Source organism: Lontra canadensis, unplaced genomic scaffold (assembly GCF_010015895.1).
Source record: "Lontra canadensis isolate GAN:19392208 unplaced genomic scaffold, GSC_riverotter_1.0 scaffold3, whole genome shotgun sequence".
Classification (NCBI taxonomy): Eukaryota; Metazoa; Chordata; class Mammalia; order Carnivora; family Mustelidae; genus Lontra; species Lontra canadensis.
The window spans coordinates 9,879,350-9,906,043 of NW_022630997.1; the positions used below are offsets into that span (position 1 = coordinate 9,879,350).

The following is a 26,694-nucleotide window of genomic DNA, read 5'->3' on the forward strand; positions in this document are numbered from 1 at the left end:
CACCAACTCCAGGGTTGGACACTCTTGGTGCAGCTTCTACTTCCTGCAATAGTCTACTGCCTTGTGGTTCCCACCTTCAGTCCTTTCCCTCTGCTTTCTATCATTCACGGTACCTAATGGTTTCTCATCCACTGTGGCCTCCTATTTATTACAAGAATTGTATTCTAAAATACAATTTCTGGAATGTTTAGGGACTTGGAATAGGAGACAGGCTTTAACTTATGTTTATTTTTTTGGATCAAATAAAAAGCCTGAAATGCTGTCATCAGATGGCTCTGTCTTTTTTAGCTCAGATCCCTTTGTAAGAATGTGAATTTCCTCAGGGTTTGTCTTTAGAATGACCTGACTGCTTTCTCTCAAGTACCTTGTGTATGGTTTTTTATTTTTTTATTTATTTTTATTTTTTATTTTTATATTTTTTAATTTTTTGGTGGTTTCCCCCACTGGTGGAAAGAAGTTCCCATCTTTTTATTACGATACAATATCTTCAATGTCTTGATCAACCAGCTCCTTTAGAATGGGGCTCCTAAGGGATATACTTTAAAATAAACTGGAGATAACAGAAAAGAAATAGATATATAATGAATTATAAACACAAATGAGTTCCATAAAATATTTACCTGTAGGGAAATGGAGTTTGATACTATCTGAATATAAAGAAGTAAGTTTAGCTCACCACTACCTCCAGATTTCCTTCAGCATGCCACAATTTCACATTTTTATTGAAAGGTCCTATCACTGAGAGTGGATAGGAACCTACATGTTTGTTTGTTTTTTTCCTACTTGTCTCTATTGTGTTGTTTTCTATATATAATCTTCTAAATGTGGTGGTAAGAGTTACTTGGCACTAAGAACCTCTTGGAGCTTATATCTACAGTGTTCACAGTTTTCACCACTGGCTTGCATGTTTAGGAATAATGACAGAAATCCTATAGAATTTTTTTGGAGCTTAGACGAAAATGCCTAGCCAGGATTGAATCAAGTCAGCCATGAGGCTATGTATGAAGGAGCACATCATACAGCTAGTGAGGGTCCCACCCTGACTGCCTAGTATCTCTGTGTCAGTTTGTGTTAGTTCCTTACACTCTGGATCTCCTACGTCACTGAATGAAGACTGCCTGACCCAGACTGCCAGCACTTCCCTCCTAGGTCTGTAATCATGGGCATGTTACTTAACTTCTCTATGTCTCTCTCCTCTTTTGTAAAAGGGAGATTATAGTGCTTAGTTCCCAGGACTCTTGTGAAAATTACAAAGAAAAATACATGTAAAGTGCTTAGAATAATGCCTGGCTCATGCTAAATATTTAATGTACTAAAGTTAGTTCCAAGTTTGTGGGTTTGCAAAATTCTCTAATTTTAATTTCTCCAGAATGTCAGGGTTGAACCATATTCCACATGATTTAATGCCAGCACAGGAGAAACCACCATCTTCCAGACACTAGGCTCCATGAGATTTGATCTCTGTTTTGGGTTATAAACTCTTATTTTCCCCTTGGTCACTTTTGAAAGATGTAGGGATGGGAACTATGTGGAATATGAGAGGATACTCTTCCTTCCTATGCCCATGACGTCATCACTAATCAACCTCAGTATTCTCCCCAGTGGACCCCAGGCCAGACTTCGGAATTCCTCTCAACAGAGAGCCTGGACAGCACTTCATTATGAATTAGCTTCATTCATGAGTTAGCTCATGGCAGGGAACCTATTTGCCATCTCGGTTTTAGAAACCCAGTATAATACCATCAGTGCCCTGTAGGAAGGAAATTGAGTGGAGGAGGGGGCTAAGGCAGTCAGGAAGAGGACAAAGAATGACTGATGTTTCCTATAGCATCTGCTAAACCATTCCCCATCATGAACGCTCATTCTTCATTACCCCAGTATGATGATTTGCAAGAACATAAGGTGAGCTAATTTTGGAAGTTTGTCAGTGCAAAATCTCAAATAATAAAATATACAGATTTATATAAGAGATGCTGTAAAAATGACAGTATTATTTATCTGTGCAACTGCATTGGGAGATGAGGGGTGAATGTTGCAGAGAATGTCAGCTGGCAGTTTGCTTCATGTTTGGGGAAATATTCTTATACTCATTATTTCTGTTGTGGGAAGACTGATAAACCTAAATGCAGAAATGATAGAGAGAAGAGATGTATCTATTGAAACATGATTTGCTTTTTATAAAAGCACTATAGTCTGGTTCACAGTATTTGTACATGACTTTGATTTGGAAATTTCTTAACCAAATTACAAATAGAATGCTTTAAGGGGTGAAATCAAAGTATGGCATGTATGATGGAAGAGTGTCCATTGGCTAATGACTGTTGGCACACGGTCCTGGACATTATCCTTCCTCCATTTCCAGTTTAGCCTTTTCTGTGTCCAGCACTGCCACGTTGGCCCCCATTTTGCTTGACCTGATGTATAAATGGTGACATTTGTGGGAAGATGTAGAGAAAAGGAACTCTTGTATATTGTTGGTGGAAATATATATTGGAGCAGCCACTATGAAAAACAGTATGAAGTTTCCTCAAAAATTTTTAAAAAGTAGAGCTATCATATGACTTGAAAATTCTACTTCTGGATATTTATTTGAAAGAAACAAAAACACTAACTTGACGAGATGTATGCACCTCCCCCTGTGTACTGCAACATTATTTATGACAGCTAAGACATGAAAGCAACCAGTGTGCCTACCAATGGATGAATGGAGAATATATATATATCTTATATATATGTGTATGATATATACTTACATCATTCTTTATGGGATCTATGTATATATAGGGAATATTACTCTGCCACGAAAAAGGATAAAATCTTGTCATTTGCAGTAACATGGATGAAACTTGAGGCCATTATGCTAAGAGAAATAAGTCAGACAGAAAAAGACAAATATATGATCTCATTTATTTGTGGAGTCTAAAACAAACAGACAGACAGACAGATAGACAAAAAAAGAAAACTGAATTCATAGATGCAGGGACCGATAACAGAGAACAGAGGCAGGGGATGGATGAAATACATGAAGGTGGCCAAAAGGTACAAACTTCTAGTTGTAAAATAAATAAGCTATGAGGATGTAAAGTATAGCGCACTGACTATATTTAATGATGCTCTTTTGTGTATTTGAAAGTTGCTAAGAGAACAGATCTTAAAAGTTTTCATCACAGGAAAAACATTGTAACTATGTGGTGATGGATGTTAACAAGACTTACTATGGTGATCATGTTGCAGTATATGCAAATATCATTATGTTGTCCACCTGAAACCAACATAATGTTTTATGTCAATTATATCTCAATAAAATGCCAAACAAGACAAGGCATGTTACCATAGCATCTGATTTGGGTGCTAGCATCTGGGGTGTGATTTTCCTCTTAGACTGGCATGAAAAGCCAGCACCTCAAACTTTCTATGCCACAGTCAAGAGGGGCATGGGATGGTCAAGTACTTTTTCCTGTCTACTTTCCACAATCCATTTCACTTCCAGATTATGCCTCTTTTTCCTGACTGAGCATTATGACTAACCCTTACAACAGCATCAAGATAGGTGTTATTATTTCTCTTTTACTGATGGGAATATGGAAGCTCACATGGGCTAACCACCAAATAATGCATAAGGGGTAGAGTTGGAATTGTAACTCTAGGTTGTCTGGCTCAGCCTAAAGCCCAGTCATTCTTGGGTCATTTGCTTCCTTATGCCCAGTGAAGCTGAAAGTAGGTTTGCTTTTTTTCTACCCCAGGGAAACTTGTTCCCTTAGCCCAGACCTAGGGACTCCAGTTTATACCCTCTCCTGTATTTGTGGATTTCAATGGAGTGTGTTAAACTGAGATGGGTTGGTTCAGCCCTGTGATGTTCTGGAGAATGTGTGCTTAGATGCATGGATTCATGAAAGGAAAAGGGATAACGACTAAGGTAATACTGCCAAATGGTGCAACAGTGGATGAGTTCATGCAAAAGGCAAGTAACGCCCAGCTCCCCAGACATCCCCTGACTTTGCGAAGGACTAGGACAAGCAGCCTTGGTGTAACATTCCTTCCCAACTTCCACTTACTCCAATCCCTGGGCTGCAAATTGGTTTTCCATGCTGCCTCTTCTTCCTTCACGTCTGTAGATATGTATGTTAGCCTGGCTTCACTGGACACCCCTCTGTTAGGCAAAGAAGATGAATGAGACATGCACAGGGTCTAGGTCTTCCTGCCGCCAGCATGTTCCTGCCTGTCACACCTCTGTCTCGGCCATTCACTCTTGTTCTTAGTGTTCTTGTTGGCTCCTTCTTCCTCAAGCAATTTGGTCAGAAGGAAAAGGAAAATACCCATTCCAGTTTGTGTCTTCCTCCAAATCACATACCCTATAATCTGTGAAGAGAAGAAATATTGTGATTTCACTGGAGGAAGCTTCATCTCAAGTGAGAATCTTTCTGAGAAGACATTTTATCACTTTTTCTGAGGTCCCACCTGGTGAGAAGTAGCCCTGCTGCCAGCCTATCATCTTCTCATTGCATGGCCCAGACCCCAGCAGATAGTAAGGATGGCTGGTCCCCATTTTTTCTGAACAAGAGCCATTCACATTTTGCTACCTCCTTTGTGTTTACTCTCCTCTGGACTCTTGAATTGGTCCAGATGTCTCCTGTGTCTATGGCTTTCCTCAGGGATCTATTCTGGCCAAACATAAAAAGCTTTGGTAGCTCCCTGTAAGTCCTTTCCATATTTTGATGCATACTTGAGGGCAGAGAACTGACCATTAACAGGGACCCCACCATTGTTTACTCAATCTTTCCCATTTTGGTGATTTCCAAAAAAGTTCCTTAACAAGGCCTATGGGGGAATTCTCAGCTCAGTCCAGAACACAATAAAAAAAAAAAAGTCTTACCTACAAGAAAGGTTTTTACTAGGAAACTTATTTATGTTTTTTATGGTTCCTGAAGCTCTTTTTTAATTACTGCCTACAGAAGATCTGTCATGAATGATAAAGGATCATTCTCCTTATTAACTTAAATTTACTTCCCTTCCATCCAATATATTAACCTTTATTACTCTAAGTTATAGCTGTTAGAAACCGGAGCTAAAGATTAAAGTTTACTTCCATTTAAGATATAAAAGCAGGGAAGTCACTGCTCTCAGTAGAGAGTAGGATGAAGAATAGAGAATATGTCATTTGGTGGATACATAAAAAATGCATTATATTCCTTTTAGAAGATAATTATCTAGGAGTCATTTGCCTAGTTCAGTTAGAAGTTTCTTTCTGAGGTGTAAAATGAGTAGAAAAAAAGGAAGAAAGAGAGAAAGATGGATTGGCTGACAGATGGACTAATTAAGTAATGAAGAAGCAGAAGAGATGAGAGGATTATAGACCAGGAAGACAGCAGCTCTCTTGAAAGCAGTAGGATGTGAAATGTCTCCTAAAAAAGATAATAAAGCAGATGGTTTGAGTTAAATAAATGATGTTTGGTTATTGAAAAGTGCATTCTTCCTAGTTTCTAACACACTTGAATGTCTCTCTATAAGAAAAACAGAACAATGCTCATTTTGGATGCTTAATGATAAATACTAGTCCTTTACTGCATTATGTGTTGTTTAGAGATCTCGAAGTCCTTTCTCAGCTTGCAAGTTCTCCTTCGGGGGGGGGGGTAAAGGCATAGCTTTGTTTTATCAGTTGGATAATTAAAGTCAACGGAATTGCCTCTCAAAAAATGATGTAAGGAAAGACACTACTTGTTGGTAATTTCTCCAGGTCTTCTGTTGGAGGGCTCAGGCTCCTGACTTGTGATTCCACATCTTGTTCCTTCCATCTTCCATTCTGTGTTAATCAGGATTGCGTTGGTTATTAGTATCAAAAACCTAAATCAACCTAATTTAATCTAAACATGTATGTGAGTAAATAAACCTGAGAAGCCCAACTCTTGCCTTCAGGTGTCCTAACATCTTTGGGTCTGTCTCTGATTCTATGCTAGGAATGTTTTAATTTTATTGAATTCAATTCTTGTGAAATTTCCAGACTGTAAACCTCCCAGTAGCTCATAAAATCATGAAAATAAGTAACCATGTGACCCTTGCTTGGGTTATTCTCTGCCAAGCTCTTTCTCTTGCCAGTTACAAACTGATCTCCAGAGCTATAGCCCTAAATTGTCCTTAGAATTTACAGTCCCCCAGAAGGGTTGTCAGTCTCTAGGAAGTATTCTGTTTGGACGATTGATGTATTTTCTCACTCATTTCTCAGATATGAATGGTGAGCCCCTTAACTGGTTGATACAGCTGATTTACACAAAGAAGAGAACTGAAGTTTTCCATTAGGAAGGAACAGATCAAAAGTATAATACATGCTTTCAGTTCTCACATTTAGGCCTTTAATCCATTTTGAGTTTATTTTTGTGTATGGTGCTAAAAGGTGGTCCAGTTTCATTCTTTGCATGTGGCTGTCCAGTTTTCCTAGCACCATTTATTAAAGAGACTATCTTTTCCCCACTGTATAATCTTGCCCTTTTTGTCATAGATTTAATTGATTATATAATCATGGGTTTATTTCTGGGCTCCCTATTCTGTTCCATTTATTTATACGTCTATTTTTGTGGCAATACCATACTGTTTTGATTACTACAGCTTTGTAGTGTATCTTGAAATCTGGAATTTTAATACCTCCAGCTTTGTTCTTCTTTTTCAAGATTGTCTGTGTTATGCAGAGTCTTTGTGGTTCTATAAAAATTTTAGTATTATTTGTTCTGGTTTTGTGGTTTCTGGAAGAAAACTCAGGTAGGAATTTCACTGACATTGACCATAGCAACATTTTCCTAGATATCTTTCCTGAGGTAAGGGAAACAAAAGCAAAAAGAAACTATTGGTACTACACCAAACAAAAAGCTTTTGCACAGCAAAGGAAACCATCAACAAAACAAAAAGACAACCTACTGAATGGGAGAAGTTATTTGCAAATGATATATTTGAAAGAGAGTTAATATAAAAATATATAAAGAACCTATACAACTGAGTACCAAGAAAACAAACAATCCAATTAAAAAAAAATGGGCAGAGGAACCGTACAGACATTTTGCTAAAGAAGACATACAGATGGTCAACAGGTATATGGAAAAATGCTGAACATCACTAGTCATCAGGGAAATGCAAATCACATCTACAAAAATATATCACCTTATACCTGTTAGAATGGCTAAAATAAAAATTAAAAAAAAAAACAACACAAGAAATAAGTGTTAGAAAGGATGTGGAGATTCCTTTTTCTCTTCATACACTTTTGGTGGGAATGTAAATTAGTACAGCCTCTGTGGAAAACAATATGATTCCTCAAAAAATTAAAAATAGAAATGCCATATGATTCAAAAATTCCATTATTGGGTATTTACTCAAAGAAAATGAAAACAATATTTCAAAAAGATATATGTACCACTAGTTTATTATAGCATTATTTATAGTAGCCAGGAGATGGAAGCAAACTAGTTGTCCATCAATAAACACATGGATAAGAAAGATGTAAAAGAGTTATAGATATATTTATATATATTTATCATATGCATATACTATATATGTGCGATACATATATCACACATATAAAAATGGACTATTACACAGTCATAAAAAGGATCAGATTTTGCCATTTGAGACAACATAGATGGACCTGGAGGGTATTATGTTAATGAAATAAGTCAGACTGAGAAAGACAAATACTATATCATTCCATTCATAAGTGGAATCTGAAATAACAAGTGTATAAACAAAAATCAGAATCAGACTTATAAATACAGAGAAAAAAAAACTGATGGCTGCCAGAAGGGAAGGGGGGGTGAAGGGAGTGGGGGATACAGGCTTCCAGTTATGGAATTAATAAAGCATGCTATGTTCACCACAGGTGTATCAACCATGGTCCCAATCATTGCTGTTACAACATCATTGACATATTATCATATGATAAAAGACATAGCATAGGAGTAAGTCAATGATGTTGTAACTGCGATGATTGGGACCATGGTTGATACACCTGTGGTGAACATAGCATAATGTATGTACTTGTTGAATTACTATATTGTACACCTGAAACTAATGTAACATTTTGTGTCAATTATACTCAAATAATAATATTAAAAAGCTTAACAGGTGCCAACTATACATTCTATTCTGTAGAAAGTCTTCACAGATTAGACATCTTGGTTCCCATCTCATCTTCCTAACAACCATGTCTGATACAAGAGCTGAGTGGAGAATTTGCAAAGTGGATGCTTCTGTTTCCTCCATTAACTGCCTGTTCTTATGCTGTTCTCCTGCCCCCAAAGCTCACCCATCCACTTGCCTTTACTCCTACCCTTTCACTGACTTCCTCTTAAACTCCCATTGCAGTTTACATCACCCAGCTTGGTGCTTAATAGTGGGCCATTCCTGTGCTCTTTTTCTCAAATGTCCTGTGTGTTAGTTTCAGTTTCCTGGCCAGACTGTAAAGTCCCATAAGGAGTGCTCCCGGCTTCCCATCCTGCCCATCCCCCATTGGCACACAGCGCACACTCAGTAATGGGACTGGATGTTCCGGATCGTACAGAGTTCGCACCTATTGTCTAATTTAGTCATGTGTAAAATGGAGATGATAATGACACCTACATAGAGCTCGTATGAAAAATAAAATGATACCTCTGAGGTGCTCACACATACAAGTCTGTAATAACTAATGAACACATGTGTGTACATATATATACACACACGTGTGTAATTTATATGATACATTTCCTAAAGACAGAGTACATGCCTTATCTTTCTTCTTTCTTGTAATGCCAGAGGTAGCATACCATAGGCATTCAATATGAGTCTGCGACCATCCGATTTTAATACTCAGATTCTAATTTTGCATCCTTCACATAAAGTCCTGTTTATTAAAACAACTGCAGCTGTCAATATACTCTTGCAGAATTTCCTTCCTCAAATGGAGACTGGGTCACAGGGAAACATCTGAAAGCACAAAACACAAACATAAGTAAGAAGCTGAGCACATGCAAATTCTTTTCAGAAGTCCTCCTTGTGCTTCTGGTCTATGAAGTCTTTGTAAACTAGCGCAAAGAAAGGGTGGGGGGGGGGAAGGGAGCGGTCGGGTGTCTAGGTTCCTCTGGTAACTCTCTGATGGATAATTCTTTCTCCCTTCTGGCTGGTGCTTGGAGAAATGACCATCTTCAGTTTTGTTAAACAAACACAATGAAAGCTAATATGTCTCATTTTGCTTTTAGTTTTCAAACTAAGGACATTGGCACACAGCTAATTAGGCTTTTAGTTATAGATAACTCTGGTTATGAATTTTCATGCTTTTATAAGCCGCTGGGACATTCACAGTCTGGAATTTTCTAAGAATGAATTTAACAAAATAAAAACGTTTCTGGCATAGACAAGGAGGACAGAGCCAGTAGCTTCTTAATGAGAAAGATTTTTTAAAACAATGAGCATCTACGGAAAGCACTAAGATTGAAAAGTGAAGATTGAAACAAATGTTATTATTCACAGTCTCTGGGTATAATCTTGGATGTGGGTGAGACATCCTGGGTTGGTTTTAATGAGAACTGAAGAGGTGTATGAGTGGTAGCATGAGTCAGAGAATATAAAATCAAGTCCCTCCAGGATCTCTGGATCTTATGAGAGGCCTCAGAAATGTACAACAATTTATTGCTCCTTGATAAATATCATTGATTGGCTTTGAATCAGACCGAACTGACTTTGACACCTGGTTCTACCATCTCCTAGCTTCTAAGATCCAGTTTTCCCATCTATACAGGTCTGGGTAATAGTGGTGCTCATCATTGACTAATCTGAGTCATAAATGAGGAGGCATATGAATGACATTCTGCACAATTCTGAAGCGAGTCAGCACTCACTACTGGTGATGATGTCAATCCCAGATACTGCATCTGAATCCTCCTTCTTCATAACTATAATTTACACCACCCATTTGTTATTTTATCATGTTCTAGTCTACCTTGCACTTACATTTTCATGTATTAATATTACCTTATATTATTATTTACAGAATACTCTCAAATGTTAATTTGTCTGATCCTAAAGCAGTAATAAGGTAGGTAAGGCAAGCACCATTATTCTTCTGAGATTAAGAAAATAAAAAACTAAGACTTAGAGAAGGCAAGCGACTTCTTAATTTTACATATTTAAAGTAGCCAGAGGGGCCACAATGAGAGTTCAGACCATCAACCACAGTGCTTGTCATTTGTCTGTTTTAGAAACAGAAGAATCTGCCCATGGTTAATTTTAAGAAGTCAATTGCTAAAAAGAAGTTTGGAAATCACGAGAATGAATTCTATCGAAAGTCTCCTGATGACTAGCACCCACAGGTTCTGCGGCCAACGCTGGAGAGAGACCTGTGGGTTTTGCTGAGCTCTTGAGGACACCTAGTTTGGAGTTGAAAGCTGCCTTATCCAGTCCTGCAGTTTTGGCCTTAAAATTAACAACATCCCCACACTCCAGTAATGGAGGAAACCAAGAAATTACATAATAACGTACCAGGGGAGAGGAGATTGCTTTCTGATCCTCCAGGCATTTGTTTTATGTACTGACACAAGAACATTTGATTATTCCCTTAGCAGTCTTACGGAGAACGGCTATAAATGCTAATTTACATCAGGAAATTACCTGGCCGTACTCTAACTGTGGGAACAAGTTCCGTGAAATTTTTCACCGAAATGCACCACACCTTTGGCGGTCACTCTTTTGGGTCTTGGTCTCAGGAAGAAACTCAGGTCAAAATTTATGAGTTGCAGTCTGTCCTCAAAGTCACAGATTACTCCCAAAACTGTGTGATGAAATTTCTTTGCAGACATAAACAGCAGTAAATCATTTTTTTTAATAAGAGGAAAAATATCCTAGAAGAAAAAATTTCTAAAACTTAGTGGAGGAGTGGCTAAGGGAAAGCATGCAATGAGTCTTTTTACAGTGATAAGCATGGGTCCCCTTCGTTTGTTATGTCAGAAACGGAGTCATGTTGAGACAGATCTTTGCTTATCAATGCTTTCTAAAATTTGATTATTCAACAAATATTTATTGAGTACTTGCTCTGTGCCTTGTTCTGTGCTAGATACTCTGCACAAATTATCTTGAGATCTTCAGTCACCCTACATATGATGCAGTTACTTTGGGTGGCTCAGATGCGTTCTTCCACGAGACAATTGCTTTGAGATATCACAACATTTTTCTTCATTTATTGATTTACTTGTGAACTATCCAAATGCGAAATGCAACTCAAAATGCAAAATAATTTGGAATCAGTACAGTATGGCAAAAAGAGGACACACAGGGCACAGTCTGCCTCCAGGTTGCCGACTGTCTTGCTAGTAGATGTCATCACTTACCGATGCTGAGATTGTTGCCTATTTCTACTGCTGAGAGTGTCTGCTCGTATGCTTCTGTTCTGTCCTTCAATGGTGAACTTACCTTATGGTGTTCTTCATTTAAAGAATTTTTTTTTCATACTGTATATAGATATTCAACTAAATGAGGCATTTGGCACTCTAAACTCATTCATTTGAAAATGTTTTTGCATGATCTGAGACTACTTCATCTTTGACTTGTTTATCCATCCAGGTATTCAACAACAAATCCTGGACACCTACATCTGTGGAATGTGGGGTAAACAAGAGAGAGAAGACCCTGAGAGAGGGAGTTCTTGACCTTATAGACCTTGCAGTCTATGGGGGAAGACAAATAAATCAATAGGCATTAGTCAAATAGTATGCTAAGTACTTGGATGGGCTAAGCATGAGATTGTTTGCAGGACTCGGATGGGGTGCCTCAGGGAGGTCATCCAATAGTTTTCCCAAACACCCTACTTTGCATATAATGTGTTCAGGGAAGCCTGTATCAGACACACTTGGAATGTTAAAATACAGATTCCAAGATCCAAATGAACCTCTGTGGTTAGGGCAGAGTAATCTGCATTCTTTTTTTTTTTTTTTAAAGATTTTATTTATTTATTTGACAGACAGAGATCTCAAGTAGGCAGAGGCAGGCAGAGAGAGGACAGGAAGGAAGCAGGTTCCCTGCTGAGCAGAGAGTCGGATGCAGGGCTCATCCCAGGACCCGGAGATCATGACCTGAGCCAAAGGCAGAGGCTCAACCCACTGAGCACCCAGGCGCCCCCCACCCCCGGAGTAATCTGCATTTTAACAAACTACCCCAGGTGAGTCTTACACCCCTTGAAGTGTGAGAACCATGATTTAGATTGACTAGTTAAATGCTTGTTCCTTCTTCAACATCTGTGTAATAATCAGAAATCTGCATCAGAATATAACAGCGGAGTCTTGTCTTAGAGATAGTTGATTCAAATGTAAATCGACTTTTTTTTTTTTTTTAAAGTATTGTTAGTCACAAATTGCCTGCAACCCACACCTTAATTGGTCAACAAAGAGAAAGTTGTGTTTTCTGGTGGTTAAAGTTCAGATTCTGGGTCAGGGCTTTTTCTCACCAACTGTGCAGCTTTGTACAAGTTACCTGTGCCTTAGTTTTGTCATTAGGAAAACACGTCGATAAAAAGATTCCTACCGTATAGACTTGCTGTGAGGACTACGTAAATTTATATGTAAGGGCCTATCCAGCCAGAGCAGCCCCACCCCGGTTGAACTGCCATTTTGTTATAAAACTTAAATTGACCTTGCCCCCCCCCACCCCCAGGGGAACTTATTTAAAAGCAAGTCCGGGAAACCAGTCCCAGGTAACAAAGTCCAGGTACAAGGGTGGGTCAGGCCAGGTGGAGGTATTCAATCAGCGGGGGGGCGCATACTGTCTCCTAGCTACCAAGGAGTATGGGCCCCACCCTTTGGGCACCTTTTGGGTGCCAATTCTGAACTAGGTGATAGGCGGGTTCAAATGTCTACTAGGGTAAATTGTAATTCAATTGGTTGCCTAGCATCACTGTGGAGTTTTCTGTGTGTGTTACAATGTCATTGGCCACCTGTGTGGGGCCAGGCCCAACCACATGGCCTTGGCTCTATAAAAGTTAGTCTGGGAAGCAGGGAGGGGTCGTCCTCTCTGTAGGGGTGGCTCCGATCGGTCTGTTTGACAGTCGGTCTGATTCCTGATGCTTGGCGTAAAATAAAGCTTTGCTTGACCTTCGCTTTTTATCAGTCTCGCTCCTTTAATCACAGACCCATTATTGGGGTACCCAATTTTGGGGGACCCAACAAATATATGTGAAGTATTTGGAAGAGTCCCTGTCCTGTCCTCTCTGTCTGACCAGACTCAGCTGCCTGTCTGATCAGTTCCTATGGCCCATTGCCCTCTTGTCTTTTTGAGGGAGACATGGTAAGTTGTGAATTTTGTCCTGAAGAGGTGCATGGGAGGGAAAGAACTGATCTTCGTTTAAGGAAGTCCCCTGTGAGCGGTTTATTTTCTGGAGTGTTGTCTCATGGTGGTTTTACACAGTGTAGTAGGCAGAATAATGGCCACCTAAACTGACCATCCCCTAATCTCTATGCTACCTTACATGGCAAAAAGGGATTTTTCAGATGTGATTAAGTTAAGAACCTTGAGGTGGGGAGAGTATCCTGGAACATCCAGGTGGCCCCAATATAATTACATTGAGTCCTTACAGGTGGAGAACCTTTCCCAGCTGAATCAGGTGGAGATGCAATGTTTCTGGCTTTGAAGATGGAGAAAGGAGCTGGGAGCCCGCGGAGCAGACAGCTAACCAAAGCTGGAAAAGGCAAGGAAATGGTTCCTCCCCTAGAACCTCCAAAAGGGAACGAATTCCTGCGAACACACTGATTTTAGATCTGAGATCTCTATCAGAATTCTGACTTACAGAACTGTAAAGATAATAAATGTGTACTGTTTAAGCCACTGAGTCAGTGCTAAGCTGTTACAGTAGCAATGGAAAACGAATCACACAACCTTTAGAGCCATCTGTTTTTTGCTTTGGAATAGTATGTATCTGACCCTTCATTTTAATCTTTTGTACCGAGAATAATTACCTCTGTAGTGGTACACCCCCTAGTCCTTTAAAATGAAGTCACTGGAAGTGAGGATTTGCCTTGAATATAATAATATGAAGGTTAGTATTTAATTTCAGCAGATTATCCGTTCCTCAGTGTGCTATGTGTAAGTCAGAATTTCTCCTCTTCTTCTGCATATTACATCCCGCCTTCCTAGTTGTTAGTTACATTTACTTCTATTCCCTTATCCTTCAAAGACTGTATCTATGGAAAGTTCATCACGTGATTTTTTGCAGAGTTCTATTCTTGTTAAACCCCCATTTCATAGATTCTTCTGATAATGTGCCTGGAAATACGGCCTGGATAATTGGCAATCACATCATATGCCCCGCCACTCTAAAACCCCATAAAATTATAGTGCAGCTAAATGAACCTAAAATAATGCATGTGGAATATTGAAAGACCCTGACTAAGAGATTTTTGCATGTATTTTAAAAATATGCTGTTACATTTAAACTTGGGTTGCTTAGTGAAGGTAATTTCTAAAGCTATGATTAAAAATATATTTAAATTAAAATATAGTTAAAAGGTAGAACAGAGCCACTTACAAAATCTCATCTACTCGAAAACACCCGTGCAAGTAAATGTCTTCTGCACACTTAGATATGGTTTATGGCATCGAGACTGTGCGGGAGGAACAATAACAAGGTTTGCAGCTCACGGAGAACACCCAAATTGATTTAAGCTTCTTTTCATTGGAGCGTATATTTATGACAGACGCCATCAGCAAGAGCTTAATTTTCTAACTTATTTAAGCATTCACAAAGCTGTTTGACTTCTCTTCCAAGGGAACTTCCTGGTGGTTTGTATTGGCTGCAAGATATTTTCCTTTGGGAGAGTCTGAAGCGGCTGGAACTTGTTTATCCTGGAGTTGAAACGCCCGAGGATCATCCCAGGTGAAAGTTAAGTTTCCAGGCAGTGTTCAGGGTGATGTCATCAGAAATGACGAGATCTTTAAAAGGGTTCCGTGCGTTCTCTACGTTGTGCCTTGGTGCTCTTCTCATTATTGGAGAGTATTGATTTCAGGCCATCCTTGGTGGGAGGCTGAGATGTGTCAAAGTTTGCTCAGAAGGCAGGACAAGGTATCTCTGTGCCATCTATAGAAGGAGCAGTTGGAGGCAGTAAGACTCCCTGGCGCGCCTGCGCAGCTCCGTCAGGCATCTGCCTTCGGCTCAGGCTGTGATCCTGGGGGTGTTGGGATCCCTGCTCCCTGCTCAGTGGGGAGTCTGCTTCTCCCTCTGCTGCTTCTCCTCTCTCTCTCACTCTCTTTAAAACAAGACAAAACAAAACAAAAACCGCTTCACCTGGAGAAGAAAGTTCGGGGGTGGGGTGGGGTGGGGGTGGGGTATGACGACCAGATTCAAATATCTGAAAGGACGGCCTGTGGAGAGAGAATTTGACTTATCTCCATCTTTTTGAAAGGGGCAGAAATAGGGCCAGTGGATGAGAGCTACTGAGGTTGATCTAAGTTTTTTTTTTTTTTTTTAATAAAGAAGAGAGTTCCTGGGATTGGAACTTGATGAAGACGCAGATGATGAGCTCTCTGTCCCTAGTGTTGCTCATAGTCAAGAAACTTTTAACTCTATTAGGATCTTTGAGCTATTTATTCCCTATCGCACTCTCTCTGCTGCTGAGAAGTTCAGGTCTCTGTCTCCAAAACCTGATACCCAAAGGGTAGATAGATGGGACCGTTAAGTGGCTCTTAGCCAGAAATGGCAACTCTATGACGCCATGTCTCCTCCTGCCCAGGGCAGATACTCTAAATGATCACAGGACCCCTTTCTGCTGCTTCACGACAACCTCAGATTCCTTCTCAACACAGTATGCTGCCGTTGTTCGAATTGGCGTGCAGGTGGAATCTATTTGTCCTCTCCGCTTAAGGGCAAACCTGGTGTGCTCTCTATTATCTTCACGGTTCTATACATAGCCATCTCTATTCTTTTTTGTGATGCTTGGGTTGGGATTCTGCAAATCCTGTGCTTTTCAAATTGGGTTACTGATACTCTAGAGGGTCACTGAAAGGCTGGAGGAGGAGGAGACTTTCTCTTCCCATTTTCCATGGCTTCCTGCTTCCTTCTGTAGTGGCAGCCGATCCAGTCTGCAGCTTTTCTAACGATCAGAAACCACCTCATGCTATGTTCCTCAGAGATCATAGCATCTTCCAGACAGTGTGCCCCTTGGAGGTCTGAATTTCAACTGCAAGGGGCCACTCCTCCAGCTTCTAAGTATTATTGCAACTTTTTTCCTTTTATTCCCCATCCCTAGGGGTAGTGGTTCTTCTACAACTGCTGCTTCTGTGATGCTAGTCTCTTTTTGGCTTTCTAGTTACCTTCAATGTTTTCCCTAATTAGGAAGTTATTCATTTTTTTTGTTCAAATAAGTGGTATGGGTGTTGGTCTCTTGAATCTTAAGCAAGATTTAGCACGAGCTGCCACAGCTGGTTGCAGCTGTTGTGCACTGACAAACTCTAGAGGGCGCCATTCGCATTCACAATCAACATTTATACATTCAGGACAATTTTCCAGCAGCTAGGGAACAGAAGGCATTTTAAAATTTACACTGAGCTGGTGATATTTTATCCTGTAACTGATTTAGGGCTAATTGTGTTTGACTTGATTCTAGACAGAGCTGTAAGGGACTTTCCTGTCGTCTAATCCTGTGCCTTCATTTTCAAGAGTAAGAATTTAAGTCTCAAATGATGGCGCTATCACCAGGTTTCCTGGTGAATTAGAGCTGAAATGAGAACTCAAGACGTTATACTCAGACAGCATGACCACAAGAGAAATAACAGAACACAAATTCACACTTTAAGGCGAAAGGCCAGGTTCAAACATCATTATAAAATATGAAGCTATTGGAATAGAATGCAACTTCTTTAAGGAATCCACAAGAACTCATGATTTGACAGCTGTAAAAGAAAAGGAAAGAACGTTACCTGATATCTTTTCCACATATTTTTAAAAAGTCATAAAATGAAAATTATTTATTTGGATTATAAGTAACATTGCAAACAATGTATTCTATGGTAAATCAGTTTCCTTCTTTGACCTGGCTGCGAGCTAGAAGAGTCAGCTTTGATTTCTCCCTTCTCCGTCAAATGTTAACAAGTTGGTTAAAAAAAAAAAAAAAAAAAATCCTCCAAAAGTAAATTAATAGCTTATTAAAAAATGAGCCAAATGTTTTCTTCTGTTATTTTCTAACTAGGCAGCAGCAGTCTTACTTTAAAATTAATCTTAACCTTATTTTATTCTGTGTACTTCTTGTTTCAAAACAAAACAGATTTTATTTTATGCAAACCACTAAACAGTTATTACTAACATAAGACCATTTCCGAAATTTTTTTTTTTAATTAGTATTACTAAAACTACAGTCTTACATTCAGTTTAAGATTATTGTCCACAGGGGCTCCTGGGTGGCTCAGTGGGTTAAGCCGTTGCCTTCGGCTCAGGTCATGATCTCAGGGTCCTGGGATCGAGCCCCGCATCGGGCTCTCTGCTGGCAGGGAGCCTGCTTCCCTTCCTCTCTCTCTGCCTGCCTCTCTGCCTGCCTCTCTGCCTGCTTGTGATTTCTGTCTGTCAAATAAATAAATAAAATCTTTAAAAAAAAAAATTATTGTCCACATGGAAATCTTTAGACAATCCATCCAATTCTGGAACACAGGGTTAGAGGGAGGATTCTTTTGCCAAATAATTTTGTAAAATGAATATTATGAAAAGTGACTGGAAAGGAGGGACATGTTACTTCAAATCCTCCTAATGAATAGATAATCATGGCTTTTCTTGAAGGACTTCTTGGTAATTTTTGCGGGGGAGGTAAGCACAAATTTTAAAATGGAGCAAAATGTGGGAATGTCTTCGTACCATAGATCATATTTGTTTTTAAATAAAATTGCAAGATACTGAAATTTTGCCTGCCCAATGAACTTCTAGGACCTTTAAAGTGTTTCACATACCATACAGCAATAGGTCAATATACTGCATTTGTCATTCAATCACGTTTCATCAAATACTTATTAAGTTCACACTATTTGCTGGGCATTGTGCTCCCTGTTGTTTACCTCCACAGTCACGTTTACTCTTACAAGATTCCATTTTAAACCAAACGAAGTCCCTCCCTTCCCCAACCTGCTCAAGCCTGAAACTGAATGGAAAATACGGACTGTGGATACTAAGGAAAATGTAATGTTTATCCTCAACATTAACAAGCAAATGCGTATTCTATAGTCAAATAAGTTGAATGACCTGAACCTGTCGGAACCGAATTTATCCAGTTTGTTTCTGAATAAGTTTTCTGCCGGCCGCAATAAGCTTATAACACAGTAGTTTTCATGCATTGCTATTGGACGTTTATTTTCTCAAAATTGTCAAAATTTATTGTCTCAAATGGTGCTTTGTGAAAGTGCACATATAGGATCCAGGATTTGCCTTTATTTGGAGCTCGTATTTCTTTCTCCGTGGCCCCGGAGCTTTTGGGCGGAAGAATACTATTAGTTTCCTGGTGTTGTGTGTGTGAGTGTGTGTGTGTGTGTGTGTGTGTGTGTGTGTGTAGTAGCATACGGTAATTAGCATCGGGGGTGTGGAATTAAGCCGCTCTGTGTTTGAATCTGTCACTTGCAGTGATGTGAGGCAAGTTACTGAATCTCTCTGGGCTTTACTTTTCACAGAATGGGACTCAAAGCTGCTGCTTTATAGGGTTATTGTGCGGATTAAAAATAATACATTTTAAGGACCTCTAAAAAAAATAGTTCCTCAGTAAATAAGAGGTATCTTTATCCTTTAATTAGAATTGTTCTCCAACATCAGCTTTTGGGCAGGTTTTGTTTTGTTTTATCTTTTTATCTGGGAGAGGGTGGGAGAGGGGTTCTTAGGAACACATGTTCACGGAACATGGTGAATATACGTTGGTTTGAATCCCTTGGCTGAATTTCTGTGTAAGGAAGCTTCAGTAGGCCCCATCTCACAGATGATTCCAATTTGTTTTCAACTTGCTGGTAAATATAGAAAATGTGTTCCCACTCAGGATTACGCCTTTACAGAACACTCTCCGATCTAAAGTCCCATACCGATTATTTCATTTTTCATCACTTTTCCTGAGGAGAAGACATTTCAACCATTTAAATAATGCCCATATGATTTCAACATTTAGACTTCATTTTTCATAGTTCATCAATGACAGAGTAAGAGTCTTAAATGTTAATATTTAGTAACCAGGCTAGTGAAACCATAAAACCAGCTGGCTGACTTAATTTTAAAAAGATACAGGTTATAAGTGTGTATTCTGTGATATTAAAATATTGACATTCTTAAAAATTTTAAGATAAAAATATTGTCCAATATAAGATTTGAAGCCATATTAATCTGTCTTCATTAAATAAGATGGAGACATTTTGTAATAAACTTTTTTTTTGTTTTTTCGAGAGAGAGTGTATATGCAGGCCTAGGGGCATGGGTAGAGAGAATCTTAAGCAGGTTCTACACCCAAAGTGGGGCTCACTCTCACAACCCTGAGATCATGACCTGAGCTGAAAACAAGAGTCAGATGCTTTTTTAGCCAACTGAGCGACACAGGTGCCACACGTTGTTTGTTTTCGAAACACAAGTCTGACACGCCCTCATCTCCCCTCTGACGCGATAAAGCTGTGGGCAAGACCAGCGGCCCAGCCAATGGGACACCCAGACCCCTGTGGAGAACAACCTATTCCTCATTCCACTGTTTTGCCTTTTATCTGGCCAAAATGCTAGGAAAAAAAAAATCATTTAAATTGTATAATGAAAGAAAATTGTCTTTTACCTTGAAAAGTTATCAATCTAATGATCCTGACTGTATCCCAAAAGGTGCCCCATGGCTTCTAGGGGATTCAGAGAAAGGGACCAGATGGATAATGGGGACAGGGAAGTGACACAAATGGAGAAATTAAAACACACACATTCTCCCACAAGCTGAACATCTGCTCATTGTAACACATGATAAACCGGTGTCTTTTTTTTAAAGATTTTATTTATTTATTTGACAGAGAGAGATCGCAAGTAGACGGAGAGGCAGGCAGAGAGAGAGAGAGGGAAGCAGGCTCCCTGCTGAGCAGAGAGCCCGACTTGGGACTCGATCCCAGGACCCTGAGATCATGACCCGAGCCGAAGGCAGCAGCTTAACCCACTGAGCCACCCAGGCGCCCCCCCGATATGTCATTCTTAAAGACAGATTTCTTACACAGCAGCCCATGTCATGGTGCCATTTTTGAACTTATTTGGAGAAAGATAACTTTTTATTATAGTTTTTTTTTTTTTTTTTTAAAGATCTAAGGCATTGCAAAACTGTGTTTAGGTTTGTGGTAAGAAGGAAAACAGCTATTACCTTCCAGCCAATCACTGAGAATCATGAACATAAGCTTCAGGGAATGACTTTTAAACAGAAAGATAAATAAACCAGAACTCAAGCCATCATTTAAATGAAGCTAATATTTAATGTATTCTTTCGATCCCCGTGTCTGGTGAAGAGAGCCAAGAATGAGAAGCCATGCTTTCTAGCTTGTCTATTATTCCCACAGTCCATCCAGAAAGTTATCTACAGGAAGGGTACTGCCTGACTCAAATGTGGGCCCCAGTGTCACTGACCTTGGTCCAAATAGCTTTTATTTTAAAATAGGATGGGAGAACTGTACTAGAAGTATCAACACCTATTTCCCAGGCTCATACTCTTCTCAACACTTACATCTCAAACAGTACAGGGAAGTAGTTAACACCTTGAGCTTTGAGGAAAGAAGGACATAGTTGCCAAGGCCATCTCTGCCCCCAGCTGGTGGTGTGACCTTGAACAAGAAACTTAATCTTTTCCCCCCTCAGTCCCTTCCTCTTATCAAACGTGGATACAAACAGGAGCTACTCTGCAGGGCAGTTGTGGAACCATATCTACAGGGCACAGGACAGTATCTACAGGGCACAGAATGTGGTCACGAAGATGGTGCTGACAAATATTTCTTATTACTAGTGCCAGACCTCATTTCAAAGCCATGTGGGTGGCTTTCTGGGGTTAGCTAGACTACTAGAAACTTTGAAGGCTTAATGGAGGTCGTGATGCCCTGTATAAAAGTGTGGAGCCAGTCTGCCTAGGTGCATCCTTCTCTGCCACTTAGTGAGCTGTGTGACTTTATGCAAGTCACTTAGTTTTTCTGTGCTCTAGTTTTTACAACCTTAAAACGTGAAATATAATCCTCTATCCTTTAGAGGACTGGACTCAGGTGAATGAGTTTAATTTGTAAAGTGTTTAGTATAATATCTGGCATGCATTAGGTCTTATGAGTATAGTTTTATTTATCTATTTGTTTGTTTATTTATTTAATATGGAAGCCAGGCCACTGGTATATTCAGTTTAACTACAGAATGGATATTCTGAAAGTAGCTTCTGCAAGAAAGAGGAAAGGAAGAAGCCCTTCACTACTGTACAGTCCCTCTTTGTCTCATCCTCTTCAGGCTCTGAGAATTCACATTAGTGTCGGGGAGCCTAACTCAGAGACCTCTTTCCTGGGAAGTTTCCTTCTCTCTGCCTCTGGGAGCTCTTAGCACTTTATGACTTCTGAGACTGTAGGGTCATCGCACATGCTGATCTTTAAGTCTTTCCTTGTTCCACCCACCACCAGTGAGGGGGTCTCACTGCTACCCTGCTGCTAGTGATCCAGTGCCAACATTTCATTTTAGAATCTGCTTCCTTGGATCACTTTTGGTTTTAACTGTTGTAGGTTGAGTAACCCAGCATATAGATGTTAGAAATCTCAGATTTGCATGCAAGCATTATTGGGGAATACCTTCAGAAGCAACATGTGGGGGAGGTGAGGGAAGCAAGATTGGACAGACCAAGAAGTTGAAATGTATAACGCAATTATAATGGAGTACTTAGATGATTCTAGAAGCATCTCTGAAAATGAGTTGTCCTTTCAGAGAGGTCATTCTTTGAGGCAAGAAGACTGACTTTTGTATCCCTACATAAAGCATTCATCAGATAAGGGTGGTCATGGGGAGGGAACGTGACCTTGATAAGCCAGCTCACTTTGGCCAAGATCAATTACTGGAGAACCTATCAGTCACCAGCACCAAGCCCCAGCAGCTGGGGCCATGAGCATCTCAGGCCTGAAGGAGGGGCATCTGGATGGTACATTGTAGTATCTACCACAGTTGTAAATAAAATAACTTGTGTGAAGTGCTTGGTGGAGTTCCTGATGCTACTAAATACTCAAAGAATTATGATGATCGCTATCCTTCTTCTTGAAGATCTGCTCAAGGCTGATCCTATGGAATTTGCCAGGTGGTTGGATGAATATGATGTGGGTGGTAAATGGTATGGATTGGGGGTATGGGTAAAGGTCAGTGAGCACAGAGTTTCTGCAGGAACTGGGCTGAAATAATTACATCTGTGTCTGGCCCTCCTTCTTTGCCTTTGTCGTTATGGACAAGTATTCCACAGGACTCTTGGCTCTCTCCCTTCTCCACTCCACTGCACAGTGTGTCTTTCTTTTTCCTCCAAGAATTTGACTCTCCTAGGGCTTGAAATAGCTTCTATCCAAATGCTGAAGAAAGCTGTGCCTTTCAGGAGAAATTTCAGTGATGTGGCAGAAGTAAATTTACTAAATGCATTTTCCCCAAGTTTGGAATTAAACGAAAAACCTAGGGCTTTTTTCACTTGTGGACAGATTGTTAATATGGTATCTGAGCTAAAATCAGTCATCTGCATAGTTAATGATGGTAAGTCATGGGGTGACATGGGGTGTCTTCCCACCCTCATTCATGGGGTGGGGGGGACATCAACAGTACATTAGATCAGAACAAGCCTGAGCATAGGCAGATGTCATCTTTGTCCCCCCAGTACAAAATATTCCCAATGTAGACCCAACAAGCTCTACTTAAAAACAAGATTTTAAAGTTATTCTGATAGTTTGGCAAAGCCTTTCGTCCCCAGGTAGACCAGGGCAATTGTGGTGTTCTTAAGCTTTATAAAATACGACTTCTTTGCAAAGAACTCCTAGAACAAAGTTCTGAAGATTCTGAAACTAGGATTTTTTATTTGGTCTTTTCAAGAGGGAGGGCTGCTGGGCTATTCAGCCCAACTAAACCCTTTTGCTGATTTTCCAGTCTCTGCCCCATAAAAGTAAGTTTGAAGCAACTCAGTGACATTTTTACATGGAGCCTGAGAAATATGATATTGCAAAAGCCAAGATCGGGAAACCCCACAGGCCTTTCTCTGTGAACAATATTGAAGTGAACAAGAGCTTTTGGAGTGAAACAGATTGAATGTTCTTTCATTTTGGATGCACAGGAAGATTTACAAGCCCATGTCTGAGCTTCTCCATGGACACATTATGATTTAATGTCTTATATTTTGCTTTTCTCCAATAGACTTATTTGAACTTTTCATAGGAATAAAGATAATACATTGACTGATGGAATTTTGAGGGGAGGGAAACCAATGAGATGTGGCCTTGGAACTGTAGAGCATTATAAATGCCAATTGTTCTTAAGATGAGGACTGGTGGCATTAGGGAGGTTATAATTTAATTAAGCAGATATGGACAGATCTATATCCCAACAGGACAAATATGTACACACATAAAATGATAAAAATAATACAAGACACTTTAAGATACACCCGAAGAAAGGTTCCATTATTTATTCTCAGAGAAACGAGAGAGGCACAATTTCTATGAGGTTGATGCATTCAGGGAGTCTACCACAAGTGTACCTTGGAAAACAGGTAGGATTGAAACAGACAGGAGGCTGCCGGCTTTTGTTCCGGAGCTCCTGGGTGCTGCAGTGTGATCTGAATTCACAGTGTACCTGGTTTGTGGTCTCAAAAGGTGTCTTGACCAATTGATGCAGAATGATGGGGAGAGAAGCCCTGGTGGAAGTGCAAAATGAAAACAGGCTCCTTGCAGAAAATTCTAGCTGCTCTATAGCATTAAGAAAGCTATAGTGCCGTTGAGACGTTTTGGGTGAGTACATGGAGGTGAGAGGAGATGGGGCTGGAGAAATGGAAACATGAGATGGAACCTGATGGCTGACCCAGTCTTGACTCCAAAGAGTTCCCCCGCCCCACCTACAGTTCCACTTACAAGGCAGTATCTGACACTTTTGCTTTGGCTCAGCAGGGTGGGCTACGGTGATTCCGCTCTCCCTGTCTGTCTCAGGACTGCTTCTGCTGGGCCTCCATAGTGATGGATTTGCTCAACTGTTCAGCCCGGCGTTTACATGCAAACTGTAAGCCTCAGCTGTCCTAGCTGAACTGTCATTGTTGAAGTGAGTTTCCCTTCCACCAAATGTAATAAAAATAAATTAGGGGCTAGAACCAGGTCCCGTGAATAGGAACTGAGTGAGATTTTTGTTAGGTGGTTTTAATAAAAAAATGTGGACTTTCTCTTCATCTCCTTCTGCAACAACTGACTGATTCATATTATGATTGCATCCAAATCCTTCCACTTTACCATTCTCCAATTACAGACATGAAGGTGCTTTTCTATTGCTAGTTTATTGGCGTGACATTGCAATCTTTCATTTAGAAAACTCAGTCTGTATACCTAACAAGTATATCCAAAACTCCTGGGATTTTTCTTCCACTAACAGTAATGTTCTTCCCTGCAGAGGCCTTGGCCTTGGCAATCACCTGTCCAGAGACCTGAATAAATGAATAAATATGTACTTTAAAGAGAAAGCAATGTCTTGAAGAAAAACTGTAAACTAAATCAGTATTTGGAAATAGTTAGGATCATATATCATAGGTTTGTATATTTTTCTTCTTGACTGAATTCAGAAAATAAAATAAATTCACCAAAAAATGGAGCTCTAAACTCAAGGCAAGTGGGCTTCTTGGGGACTGAGAGCCCAGAATGTGAACAGGTTGTACTCCTGAGAATCTTCAAGAGAGTAGCCATTCTCCTTGCACATTGCTTTGCAAGAGATGAAGATGTTATCTGTGCATGTCCTAGCTAGAGACAGATTGGTGTGATGAAGTTTCCTGGGTGGCCTTTGTTAAGGCAAACCAACTCTCCTTTCTCAGAATTCCTCATCAGTGTCTAGAAAGCCCACGCTTACCACCAAGCTTCTAATTGAAGGTGTCTGAAAAGACAAATGTAAACAAGATCTTAGCAAGAGCTCTTGACCGTCGACACCTAGACAGATGGCTTTGAACATGCGTCCCTCCTTAAAACACGAGAATGAAAAAAATAAGCCACAGACTGAGAGAAAATGTTTACCAAGGATGCAGCTGATAAAGGACTGTTATTTAAAATATAAAGAACCCTTAAAACTCAACAATAAGAAAGCAAACAAACTCTTAAAAAATGGGCCAGACCTTAACAGATGCCTTACCAGAGAAGATGTCCAGATGGCAAATAAGCATATGAAAAGGTGCTGTACATACTGTGCCATCAAGAAATTGCAAATTACATACCGGTTAGGATGGCCAAAATCTGGAACACTGATGACAGCAATCACTGGGGAGAATGTGGGGCAACAGGAAATCTTTCCTGGCTGGTGGGAGTGTAAAATGTGGCAGGCACTTTGGAAGACGGTTCGGTGATTTCTTACAAAATTAAACCCATTCTTACCAGAGGATCCAGTAGTCCTGCTCCTTAGTACTTACCCAAAGGAGCTGAAAAATTACATCTGTACAAAAACCTGCACACAGATGTTTATAAAGACTTAATCATAATTGCCCAAACATGGAAGTAACCAAGATGTCGGCTGGTGAATGGATAGATAAACCACAATACATCTAGATGATGGAGTATTATTCAGTGTTAAAAAGAAATAAACTACCAAGCCATGAAAAGTCATGGAGGAGCCTTAATGCATATTACTAAATGAAAGAAGCCAATCTGAAAAGGCTACAGATTATATGACTTCAACTATAGGACGTTCTGAAAAAGGTAAAACTATGGAAACCAAAAATATCTGTGGTTGCCAGGAATTCAGGGAGATGGGGAGGGATGATTAGATGAAGATGCACAGAGGATTTTTAGGACAGTGAAAATAGGCTGTATAATGCCATAATATTGGATACACGTCATTCTACGTTTGTCCAAACCCACAAAATGTACAACAGAGCAGGGATCAACCATAATAGAAACTGTAGATTTGGGGGGATTAAGAGGTCTCAGTATAGGTTCATCAGTAGTAACGAGTGTACCGTTCTGGTGGGGGATTTTGAAAATGCAGAAGGATATGCACGTGGTGGTGGGGCAAATGGTACACGGCAAATCTCCGTACCTTTCTCTCAATTTTGCTGTGAACCTAAAACTGCTATTAAAAAAAAAAAAAGTCTTAGTAAAAAACAAACAAAAACCACATATAAAATTCCATGGCTTGTGGTGGTCCCCAGCCCTCCTCAATATATCTGTAAATGCCTAGGGGACTGATTTCTGTGGCCTCTGCTGCCTCTTGGGCTCTAGACACGTCCAGACTTAAAATTCAGTCCCTTCATTGGTTTCTCATCAACATCCCACCCACACTCCCAATTCACATGAGCACAAATGACTTCTTAGAGCGTGTCACATCGCACATCACAGAGCAAACAAAGGGTCGATTTCTCCTTTCCAAAGACCTTTTTGACAAGTCACCATATAGGACACAGCCCCAAATCCATTTTCCTTTCTTATCTCTCCAATTCCTTTCTTTTCTTGTTCATTATTTCATGCTTGGAACCATGAATTCTTCTCTGTGTCCAAAACAGAGGC

At 39.9% G+C, this 26,694-nt stretch overlaps 1 long non-coding RNA gene across 1 annotated transcript in view; it reads left to right on the plus strand.

Moving 5' to 3' along the window:
- Nucleotides 1-24,733, plus strand: part of LOC116880994 — a 45,235-nt gene extending 20,502 nt beyond the window's left edge. Inside the window, exons 4-5 of the long non-coding RNA XR_004385318.1 lie at nucleotides 14,768-14,881; nucleotides 24,602-24,733. This is a non-coding gene — a long non-coding RNA (uncharacterized LOC116880994). The remainder of the gene's footprint in view (nucleotides 1-14,767; nucleotides 14,882-24,601) is intronic.
- Nucleotides 24,734-26,694: the final 1,961 nt, after the last annotated feature.